The sequence below is a fragment of the Quercus lobata genome, chromosome 6 (assembly GCF_001633185.2).
Source record: "Quercus lobata isolate SW786 chromosome 6, ValleyOak3.0 Primary Assembly, whole genome shotgun sequence".
NCBI lineage: Eukaryota > Viridiplantae > Streptophyta > Magnoliopsida > Fagales > Fagaceae > Quercus > Quercus lobata.
The window spans coordinates 53,247,324-53,260,599 of NC_044909.1; the positions used below are offsets into that span (position 1 = coordinate 53,247,324).

At 34.0% G+C, this 13,276-nt stretch overlaps 1 pseudogene; it reads left to right on the forward strand.

The window, feature by feature from the left end:
• The first annotated feature begins 305 nt into the window (after positions 1–305).
• LOC115950493 lies at positions 306–5,118 on the forward strand (annotated as a pseudogene).
• The last annotated feature ends 8,158 nt before the right edge of the window (positions 5,119–13,276 follow it).

A 13,276-nucleotide genomic window follows, 5' to 3' on the forward strand; every position in this document is an offset into this window, starting at 1 on the left:
AAATTATTATTATTTTTAAATGTCTATAAACATTATGTAGGCAAGATAATATTCAAGTTGAATGTTTCATTAATTTCTCATTTAGATTATTTCAAGTAAAAGACCAAATCAACATTTCAGAGAACAATAATTTTAAGAGACAAAAACAAAGCACCATTCCAAGATTCTCACTTCTTCCTAAGTAAAGGAAGGAATTAGTTTGAGAAGCAAACAAAAAGCAATAAAAAAGTTACTAACCAATTAAGAATTAAAGCCTTAAAACTTCATGAGGGGCTAATCAACGTTGGATTGGTAGGCATCAAATCATGAATAAGTTGATTAACTATAGTTGGCATATTAGTAATTTCCCTCGTTCGAAAGGTGATAAGCTTCAGTAATTGATTGTTTCGCCCTTATTATTAATTAATGATGTTTGCTACTATATATTACGGGTCACAAAATTAGCCTCCCTTAAAGTATGATTTACAAACCAATGTGAGAATAAATTCAAAATTAACTTAATTTTGTCAATAATATGTTGAATTGAGCAATGAGAATAGAGTGAGTCTCTTTGTAGCGGAATAATCATATTTAACACATCTCCTTCATAAATTAGATGCTTATACCCTGATTTTGCTGCTCTTTTTGCTTATGCTTTTAAGGGGTCTTGATCTTGTGCAACTCTATCCATGCTAAGATCTCTTCTTTGTTCTCTCAGGTGGCCTTTTTTAGGCAATTTGTTGCTTCAGTAACAAACTAACAAAGGTTGACTATCTAACTATGCGTCACGGATTTATCAATGTATGTATTATCCACAAAGTATCTATCTCTCTAAAAAAAAAAAAAAAAAAAAAAACAACAGTGAAACACACACATCTTTTTCTTTAATATTCGTTGGGGGTACAACTTCGTATTTTTGTTTTTGATCTTTACGCTAGCTAGGGAAAGCCTTTATTTATTTTTTTGGTAAGAGAAAATCTTATATTGAATACCGAATAAAGGATGTGTTAATTAAGACTTACCTAGGGACCTCATATATATATATTTCCTTTCCCTTCTCAAAAAGTTAATTGATTTTAATAAGAAGGATATATTAGATAATTCCACCTATATATAGTTTTGGGTATTTAATATTTTTCAATTAAATCATAAATTTAAAAAAAAGTTTTACTCAAGACTCAAAACTTTCTAAACCATTTTAATGGCCCCCTCACTGAGTGAAAATAAACAAAGAAAAGCAAGCAAAAAAACAAAAGAATCAACTTCACTAAGCAAAAGTGTGAAGACCATTCCATAAAATTCAACCCAGGCAAAATTATTGGCTACCAAACATGGACTAAATATTTTGAACACGATTCTCACTCTTAGATTCCTGTGTTTTTGCTTCACAACTTAGTTAATCACCATCTAAGTGCCCGTTTGTTTGCATCTGAATTGTTTGCACTTTCAGACAGCAAAAAGCGTTTTTTGAAACCAAAAAAATAAATTAACACGACAATGTTCCTGTTAAATTTGCAGGCCCACCCGGCACCTAATAGCAAATTTGACTTTCATAAGTACATCAAAAGATCAATGGAAGATGATTTTAAGGTGGTCGTTGGTATTAGGTTGATCTCTTTCACACTCTCTCTCTGTCTCTCTCTCTATGTTTTTGTTTTGTGCTAGTGCTACCATATAACCACGAATCAATGTTGATATTACAGTATACCATTGTGGATGTGCTGTATCATCTTTTTGCTAAGTACATCAAAAGATCAATGGAAAGCTTAGACTAGTTTAACCCATTGGGCTTAGCTTAGTATACTATACTTGTAGTTTGCGACAAACAGAGATGTCATGGCCTTTGGCACGGCAAAACTTGCAGTAAGTACCTTTGGAAGACTGAGAGGTGGGACGCTCGGAGTTTATTTGTGGAGGAGCAGTGAATGCAACAATGGGAGGCTGTGGTGAGGGTGTAGTCAATACATGATCAAATGATGTCATGTGATAAGTAGGCCGACGATTTTCCTCAGAGATGAGCTTCTTTACTGCAGCATCAAGAGAAGGAGTAGGAGACCGGCTAAGCAAAGAAGCCCTAGTAGGCTCAAAATCCTCACGTAAACCCATCATGAAGTGCATAAATTTACGGCAATCCTGATATTTGACAAATAGCTCAATGTCCTTAGAACACACCAGTGGAGGATCTGCAGCAGAGAGTTGTTCCCACATAGTAGAAGTCTAAGAATAAAAATCAGAAATAGACTGACTTGTCTCTTGGCGTATTTGATAAAGTTTTGATTCAATGTGAAACTCCAAGCTTGAATCATTAGTGCAATTATAGCGATCAGCCAAAAATTTCCAAGCAGCCTCAGCAGTTTCAAGACGAGGAAGAAGATTATGAATGGAGGGAATAGAGGTATTGATAAATCAAGACAAGATCTTACTCTGAATACTCTCCCATTCCTCTAGGCGTTCTTCATAATCATCTGTTGTAATAGCAATCTTGGAAGACTCTTCAGCAGCTGTGGCTTTGGACTTAGGATTTGGTACTGGCTTAGGAATTGAACCAGTCACATATCTCTACAGTTTACGACCCTTGAGAAAGACAGTCATATTTTGAGACCATGCATGATAGCTAGTAGGACTATCCAACATAATGGTGATAGGACGTATGATATCTCGTTCACTTTGTTGAGCCATAATGAAGAAAATGACCAAAAAGTGAGATTTAGAGACCTCAAATGCAGAAACGGAGCCCAAAATCAGAATCTACGTGAAAAACTGAGCAAGATAGGTCCTATTGAAAATTTTTTGACTTGGTCAAGGTCAATGGTCTGCTCAAGTCAACGGTCAACGAATGACGTGTGCTAATGTGGTAGTGTGATGTCACCCTAGGGCTGACGTGGCAGTACGTGAAACGGAGCAGGCGCGTGGGGCACGTGGAGGCCATGTGTCTTGGCGCGTGAGGGATACTGACGGCACGAGGCGGCGCGTGCTCGTGAGGCAGAAACTTCAGCTGGCGCGTGGAGGCGCGTGTGAGGTGTTTTCTGGCCATTCTTGGTTGAGTTTTGCTCGGGATTGTCTGTTCTGTCACTCAATGCCTTTGCTTTGACAGTTGGATGAGCAGAACAATGAGATCTGAGAGTTGCTGGGACTATGGGCGTGACGGCGGTGACTTGTTTCTGATAGTGACTACTGGATGAAAGTGAGGGCAGCGGAAGAACGCCGGAGATGTCCACAGGAACCAGAAAGTCAAAGGAATGACTCTGATACTATGTTAACAATATAAAGTGTGAGAAAGACTGAATAGTCTGTATATTGATGTGTGTCTAATAATGTACAATAGAGAGCCTTATATAGGTTAGGTATGTGTGCAGTACAAGTAAAAAGAGTAAACTACAAGTACAGTATACTGGACTAAGCCCAATGGGCTAAACTAGTCTAAGCTATACACTAATAGGTATTAGGTTGATCTCTTTCACACTCTCTCTCTGTCTCTCTCTCTATGTTTTTGTTTTGTGCTAGCGCTACCATATAACCACGAATCAATGTTGATATTACAGTATACCATTGTGGACGTGCTGTATCATCTTTCTGCTTTTAAATGTCTATGGTAGGACATCTCACATCTTCTTCTCTTCCTGTACTTTGTAGTTGTGGTGACTTTGTGATTTTCATTGACAAAACCATAATGCTGTACTTTGAACAGGATGGTACACACTCACATGGATATCATTCATGCCACTAGCGGTAACAAATTTTTATATGCTTAAAAGAAAAAAAGAAAGCCTTGCTTAATTTTGTGAATGTCTTTTTCAAATGTTTTCATCATTACAAAATTGGATTACTGGAATAGTAGAAAATAACTATGATTGATGGACCTCATTATGCGAGACAGTCACTTCTACTAGTTGGAACAAAACTTGAAGTTATAATCATGGAAATGGCTCAACAAATCCAAGATCGAACAACTGTAGTAAAAGGGGCTCCTGTGGTAGAGCCTAGTAACAAATATTTCTGGTTCAATCAACCTGATTGGATTCTTTTTTTGATACATCTTACCTTGTTCCAGGTAATTTATAATGCCTTATTCAAGAATTCTAAACACAACATTTTTCATAACTGTTAAGGTAATATGTTATGATTGGTGTATGATAAAAGTAGTAGTGAACCCAATAAAAATAATTTGTACTAATCACAGTTTGTCATTTCAACAAGTTATGAAATTTAATATGGTGTATAGCATTGTTGATGACTTGTTAATTTCAAAGAGGTAAATAAAAGTAATGTTAGTGGTTGGTCCATGTGAAAATTAATGGCTATCCTTCACCACTAATCATATCAATATGTCACAATAAAAGCACTTATACATGTTAATCCTAAGCTGCTTTGGATCATGTGTGTTGACAAATATATTTTGAGCTAATTAGTTTCCTTTTCAATTTTACAGAACGCATTCCAAATGGCTTACTTTCTATGGATATGGGTAAATGAAACCATTTCTTACTCCAGTTGCATACTGGTGTCTATAAAATCACTTATTAATGAAATTCTTTTTGATTAATTAATAGATAATCCACTGCAGTATGAGTTCGGGTTGACCTCGTGCTTCCATGAAAAGTTGCCAGAAATCTTGATAAGGGTGTTTCTTGGTGTAGCCCTTCAGGTCTTATGTAGTTACATCACCTTCCCTCTCTATTCCTTGGTGACACAAGTGAGTGCTTCCACATTGAGGATTTTTATTCAAGACTAATAGAAATCACAAAAATAACACTACTAAGCTTTGCAAAATTTGCAGATGGGGGGTCTCACATGAAGAAGGCAATCTTTGAAGAGCAAACAGCAAAAGCTATAAAGAAATGGCAAAAAGCTGCTAGGGAGAGAAAGAAGTTGAGGAAGGCCGGGGCGACAGATATTTCATCATCTGGGTTCATGAGCGGAGAGAATACACCAAGCCATAACTCATCACCTATACATTTGCTCCACAAGTATAAAATCAATTCTAATGACATTGAAAGTGTTCTCAGCTCTCCTAAGGCTTACCATTCTGAAAACGAACTCTCTGAGATTGAAGGTCCAGCGCGCCCTTCCTCTAATGATGACCATGAAACAAGAAGAGTAGAAACTCATCATACTGATTTCTCTTTTGTTACACCTTGAAATTGTTGCGCGTTTCAAGATGCATACGCAGAAATGGTTTTGAGCTAATTAAGATTTAAGAGTATATGTATAAGAGTATTCAGCCTATCTTTTTCTTACATACTGAAACCAAAAAAGAAAAATATTCTTTAGAAAGTAGAGCAAACATGGTCAATGTCAAAATATTATAGGATGATAAATTATAACCACTTGTCCAAAAGTTTAAATATTTTGAAAATAGTAAATTTAATTGTTTAATTGTTATTATTTTTTTTGGAGAAATTTTTTTAATTGTTATTCAATTTGATTTCTAACATAAATACGATGAAATGCAAATCGTTAGTCTTGTAAGTTCGTCCAGATGGAGTTGGGTCATCGTCACTGCCTTTGCAAATGTGGAATAATGGCTTCCTTAAACTAGTCACCGGTGTGGTGCTTGCCACCACGCTTCCGATGCCAAAGTCAGTATATAGAAGTTTTTAGAGAAAAATAAAACACCACACCTCCGATGCCAAAGTCAGTATATAGAAGTTTTTAGAGAAAAATAAAAGAGGACTTAATATCAAAGTATCTAAGGATATTTTTGGGTGAGTCTATATACCTGGTTTGTCTTTGATTAGAGTGTATATATACAGCTTCATGGCTCCTAGCCATTGGGGGCCTTAATTGTGGCTTTAGTGCTCTTTATGTAACGCCTCAAGGCTCATGAATATAGGTTTTGATGAGGTTTCAATGATCTGCTAACTGTTTGGTAACTATTCAAGGTATTGAATGCTCTTATTAATGGCTCTCTTGTGTTTGTTCGTGTCGTGTCAAGGTGGACGAATACATTTGATGAGATCATCTAAGGAAGTTGAATTCGTCAGTCCCATCAAAATAGACACTAAATTCTTATTTTCTTCGTTTAATTAGGTCAAGCCTTGGAGGATGCAAAACATGATGAAAGAGAATTACATAGGGTGCTCTGCTTTGCTATATTATCAGAGTTCAAAGTTCAACCAGGGATTTTAACATGCACAATACTATGAAAGGAAATCACCCATTGGGTGAGCAAATCAGGCTGGGAAGCCTGATGGGCCAGGCTAGTCCAATTTAACCCAAAATTCTTAAGACCTGAACACCCCCCCCCCCCCCCCCACACACACACACAAATATATATATATATATATTGCGTAGTTGGGCTGAATTTCCTTGACCAAGAAAATTTTAGGCTGGCATTAGTACCCAAATAAAGAAGAATATAGCCTCAACATGAAAACCATTCCTAGCCTCCTAGTCCTTGCCTCCTTGGTCCTTGCAAAATATAGCCATGTTTGTGAGATACATTGCTAAATTTTAACACCGAACCATTTGACTCTCTCTATCTATAGCGAGAGAGAGATTTTCTTCTTCTAATTTTTTTAAAAATAACTTTGGTGCTCTTAATTGGAATTTGGCACTTTGGAAATAGACAATGCTGGGCTTGTTTTGACTTTGGACCGATTTATCTGAATGGTAGTAATCACGGCATGAAATTCATGCCGCACAAGACGAAGACCAGGGCTCAATGGCTTTGTATACGTGCCGTATACGAGGTGCCTTCGTATTATTGTCCACTTCTCCTCACATAGACTCACACATATCATTAATATTTTCTTTTTTACGGTTTTGTACTTTTGTTCCTCTTTTCTCTCTCTTTTTTTTTTTTGGGGGGGGGGGGGGGGGGGTGTGGGGGTGAAACCCCAACTTTCATTAACCACAAAAGAAATCTTTTGCGGTAAATGAAAGTTTGTGATAAACCTCAATTTTCATCTTTCCTCAATTGTTCAACAACAGCAAGAGGAAGAGAATGCTTGTTACAAAATCCAAAAATCCTATGGGCAAAAGCAAGCAAGAGCTTGAGCAATATAATTAACGTCTCTCCTAACTCAGCTAAAAGCACATTAGATAAAATATTTACTAAACTCAAACACATTACTTAAAAAAAGAAAAAAAAAGAAAAAGAAAATAAACCACTCAACCGAAGATAAACATTAATTTGAAGCATCAACACATATCTTAGAATCTCCCTCCACTATTTGTAATGCCCACAGGAAGGCTATAGCTTCAACTTGAAGAGAATCACACAACGCATTCGATATTGTTCCTCATTTAGTATTTGTATAAGACCTCACTTTTATGAAGTACAAGGGATACCACTATTTTGCTAGTGGGGAAAGGAGTTGAGCACAAGACCTAAGGCCTGTTAGTTTAAATCCCAACCACAAGTCCACTCTCACAAGTGGTTTGACGAATGCTATATCGTTACCTATTGTTGTTATATAGGATCCATTCGGATACAATTTATTTTTGCTGAAACTAAAAACTGAAAACTAAAAACACTATAAGAAAATAATTTTTTAATGTGTGAAAAATTACTGATCATTCTGTTTTTTACTGTTCATAAGCCTAAAATCACTGTTCATGGACAATGAACACTTAAACAGTACCAGACACGCGCCCAGGAAAAAAAAAAAGGGCTGAAAATGCGCTATTGGCCGTGGACGTGTGAATCCAAACCCACACATAGTATAAGATTTATAATTTTTTTTTCCTACGGTGTTTCTTCAAAACTTTCAACCAGAGATTAATCACGGTTTGCGACGGATGGACTCATAGTGGGGTAAATCGTTGGTCTAAAGAGTTTTTTCAAAATGTTAATGCCCGAACTTAAATTAGAGCGTTTCTAGTTAAACTCAAAATAGCCACTTTGAAACCAATCACCCAATTACTTGCCAACCCCACTAGATTACTATTTATATTTTATGATGTTTGTTTCTTAGTTCCCACTCATTTAGGTCATTCCGAATAAGACAAGGAATTCCTGCACACAAATGTGCAGGAGTTGCTGCAAACAGGATTAGGTGGCAACAATCTACCGTGACACTTGTCCTAGTATAATGTCATACGCACATGGTTAGATTTTAGTTAACTTTCTCCGTTAAAATTATAGCAGAGCACTCTCTCTCTCTCAAAGTCCAAATTCACTTTCTTCTTCACCCATCAAGCCATCTGCCACCAGATCCCTTCTCTGTCTTTTCTTCACCTCCTTCGTCCATCCCTTCTCTCTCTTTGCCATCTCAAGCACGATAAATCTGCCTTCATCTCAAGAAGCTTTGAATTAGTTTCATTCATCAAAAAGTACATTAATTTCAGTCTTAAATATTTTCTTGCCATCCAAACAGCAAGAATCCAAAATCCCAAAAAAAAAAAAAAAAGAAGCAAAATCCCCATAAAACCCAATTGATTTAGCACCATATCTAAACCCCGATTTCCAAAAAAATTGCACATACCGGAGCCAAAATCCTCACTGTGCACAGATCAGATCTAAATTTTGGGAGGATTCCTTGTTGCATGTTGGATCTTCGGTTTTAGCTTCTGAGATTGGCAGCAACAGTTTTTTATTATGAGTTGAGGTGGCTGTGGTTTCTGATGAGAAGAATGAAGGACGAAGAGAGAGGAAGAAAGATGGATAGAGAGTCTGATGATTTCGAAGAGAGAGGAGAGCAAGTGATGGTTTTTTTTTCTTTTCTGAATGAGAATCATGGTTTTAGAGGAGACATGGATGTTTGACGTTTGAGAGAGAGAAAACGTTGGTTGACGGACAATACAAACTAAAACTAACCAGCGTTTCACATGATACTAGAACAAGTGTCACTATAGATTGTTGCCACCTAATCCTATTTGCAGCAACTCCTCCACACAAGTGTCAGGAAATCCTTGTCCTTCCGAATATGTATTAAAGAATTTTTGTTGTTATCTAAGGTCCATTATTTTATTGCTTATGGGTCTCAATCAATTCAATGTGGTTCATCAAATATTGATGACTTAGAAAGTCAAATCAATTTTATTCTTAGGTTTTTTGTCCATTTAAATTCAATCGGAATAAATAATTGAAATCGTGTTCTATTTACCACCGGGTCTGCTGGCCCAAGTGTACCTAGTCATGTTAGTGGCTTTCAATGTTAGTGGCTTTCAATTCAGGGGTTTTAATCCTTGTATAAATACTTATTCAGTAAAAAAAAAAAAAAAAAAAGGAAATCGTGTTCTATTTGTCACATTAATATTTATTAAAGTTTAAATTGAATTGAATATTTTAGAATAAAATTGACTTGATTTTAAAACATGAGAGACTGAATTGGAGCTATTAATAATTAAGGGATAAAATAGAACTTTACAGTTAGATATTCAAGTTAAAAGATCAAATTAATAATATAACCTAAAATTTACCTGATTCTAAAAAAAAAAAAAAAAAATTAGCTAGCTAGAGAATGGTAAGAAGGCTTTAAATACATCTCATTAGGTTTTCGGCCAACTGAGACTTTCTTGTAAATTAATTAAGTTGGTTCGATGATAAGTCACCAAAGATGACAAGCTCAATGCTTTTTGCAATAAATTTCTAAATTAATTACTTGGTGAAATATCTAGAAATTAAAGAATTGGTGGAGCCGCTGATCTTGAATACTGAATAGGTCAATAAGTCGTGTAAGATTATGCGCAAAGTAAAAATAAAAATGAAATGAAATGAAATATACTTTTAATCTTTCATTACATTCTCATCCTAAGCTGTATTCTTCTTACTTAGACTTAGAGAGTGCATTTTATTCAAACTTTTACAACCACTGAGAAATGAGAACACAAGTTGAATGAAGAGTGGAGAAAGTGTGAAAACTTTCCTTCAAAATTCCGTGTCTATTGGTTGAGCCCAACGAAAATTTCAAAGGGTCAAACGGTCAAACCCAATGTGCTAATGTTTGGTCCTTTCTCTATATAAAAAAAACGCGTGCATCCTTTCAGTTTTGCCGTCCAAAGGGGTGAGCACTGAGCAGAGTGGGACCGTAGTTAGTGTGAATTCTTCGAACGATCTTCGATCGACTTGATATATATTATGATGGTCAATTCTGAGACTTTCACATTAAATAGATTGTACTTTTTTTTTTTTTTACTATAAATAGATTGTACTTGATATCCACGATGGTTTCCAATTAATTTTAGTTTTTTTCTATGAATAGTATTGAATATCGAGGAGGTCAACCTCTTGACTATTAATTTTATTTTAAGTAGAAACTTTTAATAGTAATTAGAGCACAATTATTTGATTCACCTCGAACACAGTTGGATAGCAAGGCCCCTAGTTAAAAAAAGAAAAAAAGAAAAAAAAGTTGGATTTGGATTTAGTTTTCTTTTATGTATGCTGTCAGTCCTCACTCCTCCTCAGTACATCTTTTATTTTTAAATCCTCTTTCTCAACCATCCTGACACATTATCTAAAAAAATAAAATCAACATTCCAAACCTAATTAATGTTATAAAATTTTAAAATTTTGATATTTTCCTAAAAGAAATAAAGAGAAGTCATTTCTTATTATAATTCCAAGTTTACCCCAAACCATACTTACACACATCTGATTAACTACGGGGGCCATGTCTGGACTCTCGACAATGCCAAAGATGAATCTAAAATAGCTAGAGAAGAGAAGGGTAGCTTTTAAACTTTTTATAAAAGGAGAGGGAAGTGGACAATAGCTAGAGAAGGTTGTGACTTGTGATCATGATCTTTTCCTGTTGTTTGTTATTTGTCTTATCTTAGTTTCGTGTAGTACCATAATTCTTATGTGATAGCCATTCATCACTATTTAGGTAAAGAATAAAGATTGGGTCTAGTACTAATGTGCATGGGACTTAAGTCACATTTTCAGATAAACACTCTTGTACTCGTGCACATGAGCAGAATAGAGCTATATTCTAAATAAATATATATATATATATATATATACATGCTGGACATATGAGGCATATGTCATGCGTCTTATGCATTCGACACAGGAGATACTTTCTCGACGTATTCTCAACTCTAATAGATAAGTCTAGTGATTCTCAAGGGCAAGTAATTAGGTAGTAAGCTTTCTTGGCCACCCCCTTTCAAGTGGTCTTGGTTTGGCATGAGGTCTTCTTCCAGTAGGCAATTAGTTCAGTCAAAAAGGTTTATCATATTCGACCAAACTGATTAGATTGAAAGGGTTCATCATAGTTCATTTGAAGTCAAAATCTATGCTACAGTTTCATTGTGCTCCCCAAATTTTAGTCATACATGCATAATCACAAAAAAAATAACCTACTTCAATTAAGATTGGTTGTAATAAACTTTTAGGTTAATCAAGGTATACTTCATCAATTTTAGGCTTTTAGCCTTTTAGGGATAATTTTTTTTTTCATCTTTTTCATAATTTATCAAGGTGTGAAGGTATAAGTAGAAAAACATCACTTTCATTTATTTCCCCATATACACCATATGGTTGGAATTGTGAAAACATGGTTTAAGTTAACAGACCCTCTTAAAATATTTGTTAATAGATAATTTAAGAAAAATTTTAATACTACTTTTATAAAAAACAATAAAAAATTAATTACTTTTTTCTTTTCTTATAAAAATTTTAAAAAAAATTTCAAGCAAATACTTTTAATACATCGGTTAATTTTTTACCTTTAAACATTTACATTGAGCAAGGATCATCTCTCAAAGCCGACATGGAATCACGTGGTGAGGGTTTAGTGGCCCTTGGATTGGAGAAAATATACCATATTTCGGTAATACCAACTCAGCATTTGTTTTGGTATTTCTTACCTAATAAATAAGTGATATATGTTTCAAAAAATCACATCAGATTATTCCAATAAATGATTAATTTATCTTTTTGGTAGTATAGAAGATTGTGATTAATTTATTGGAGTAATTTGATATGATATTTTGAAACAAGTATAATTCATTTATTAGATAAGAAATATCAAAACAAAAACTAAGTTAGTATTACCGAAATATATTATAATTTCTCCTAGGATTGGAGTAGGTCCACCGGAAACTGTTTGACATTGTTTCAAACAAATCATGAGGCCTGCAAGTTGCAACTGTGCAACCTTTCCTTTAATTTAATTATAAAGAGAGACGCGTCTTCTCAAAAAGAAACAAGAATAAAATTAAAAAGACGTGTCGAGAAAAGGAAATAAAAAGGGACGCGTGATTGTTGGCTGCCCTAATATTATTGGTCCAACTCTGTTGTACTCCATTTTCAGTTGGATTTATCTATTCCTTTCACTATCAAAAATTAAAAAAAATAACGAAACTCAGGCAATGGATGGTCCTTTTTTCCCTCTTTATTTGCTATCAAGATAAATTTGAAAATATCTAGCTGAATTGGTTGATGCTTCATATTTCTAATAAAATATTTAATGTTCAAATTCCCATCTTTAAATACCGATGTATAAAAACATATAAGATTAAAAAAATTTTAATCATAAAACCATTAATTATATTAATAATTTTAAAATACGTATAAAAATAGACATATGTAAAAATATATTAAGAATTTGACCAAGAAAATTAGGAATAAGTTATTTCATCTATAATATTTCAAATTAGTATCATTCTTATGCTCTTTTAATATAATTCTACATATTAGATGATACCAAAAAAAAATCAACTAATTAAGTATTTCATATATATATGTTCATTTTATTTGTGTTTTCCAAGATAATATAAAAGTTGATTAAGGAAATTAAAATAAAAGTATTGATTTTAATAATTTCATTGTTATATATAATGATACATCGGTGCAAAGTAAATAATTTAGAATTATTTGAATAAAAATAGTTTTTTTATCTACAGTTAAAGTAGGTTTTTTTTTTAATCTACAGTTAAAGTAGTTTGATATATAAATATAATGCTTAATAAGTGTTTTATATGTATAGTTTTAAAAAAAAGTGTAATTTTCAATTATTTTTCTTTCGTATGATAAATAAGAGTTTATTTTTTTTAAAAAAAAGAAAAATAAATATACGGATGTGTAATATACTGTATAAATAAAACACGCATGTAGTTGATGATGTTACAAAATTAAAACCACTTAAAACCATAAAAGATTGGGAATTCTACGGTGTAAAATGGTACCAAAAGCAGTGGATTTTGTCAATCTAAGACAAATAGTGGACTTTCTGGTTTCAGCCACTATCAACTCGTACCAATCCACCACAACTGGCGCTTAAACAAATCAAAATACTGTAGTATTTTTTCAAAAAATAATGTAAAAAGAAAAGAAGAAATATTAATCTATAACTAAAAGGAAGACTGGACATGGACATGGACATGGTGTTTTTTAAAAGCTTAA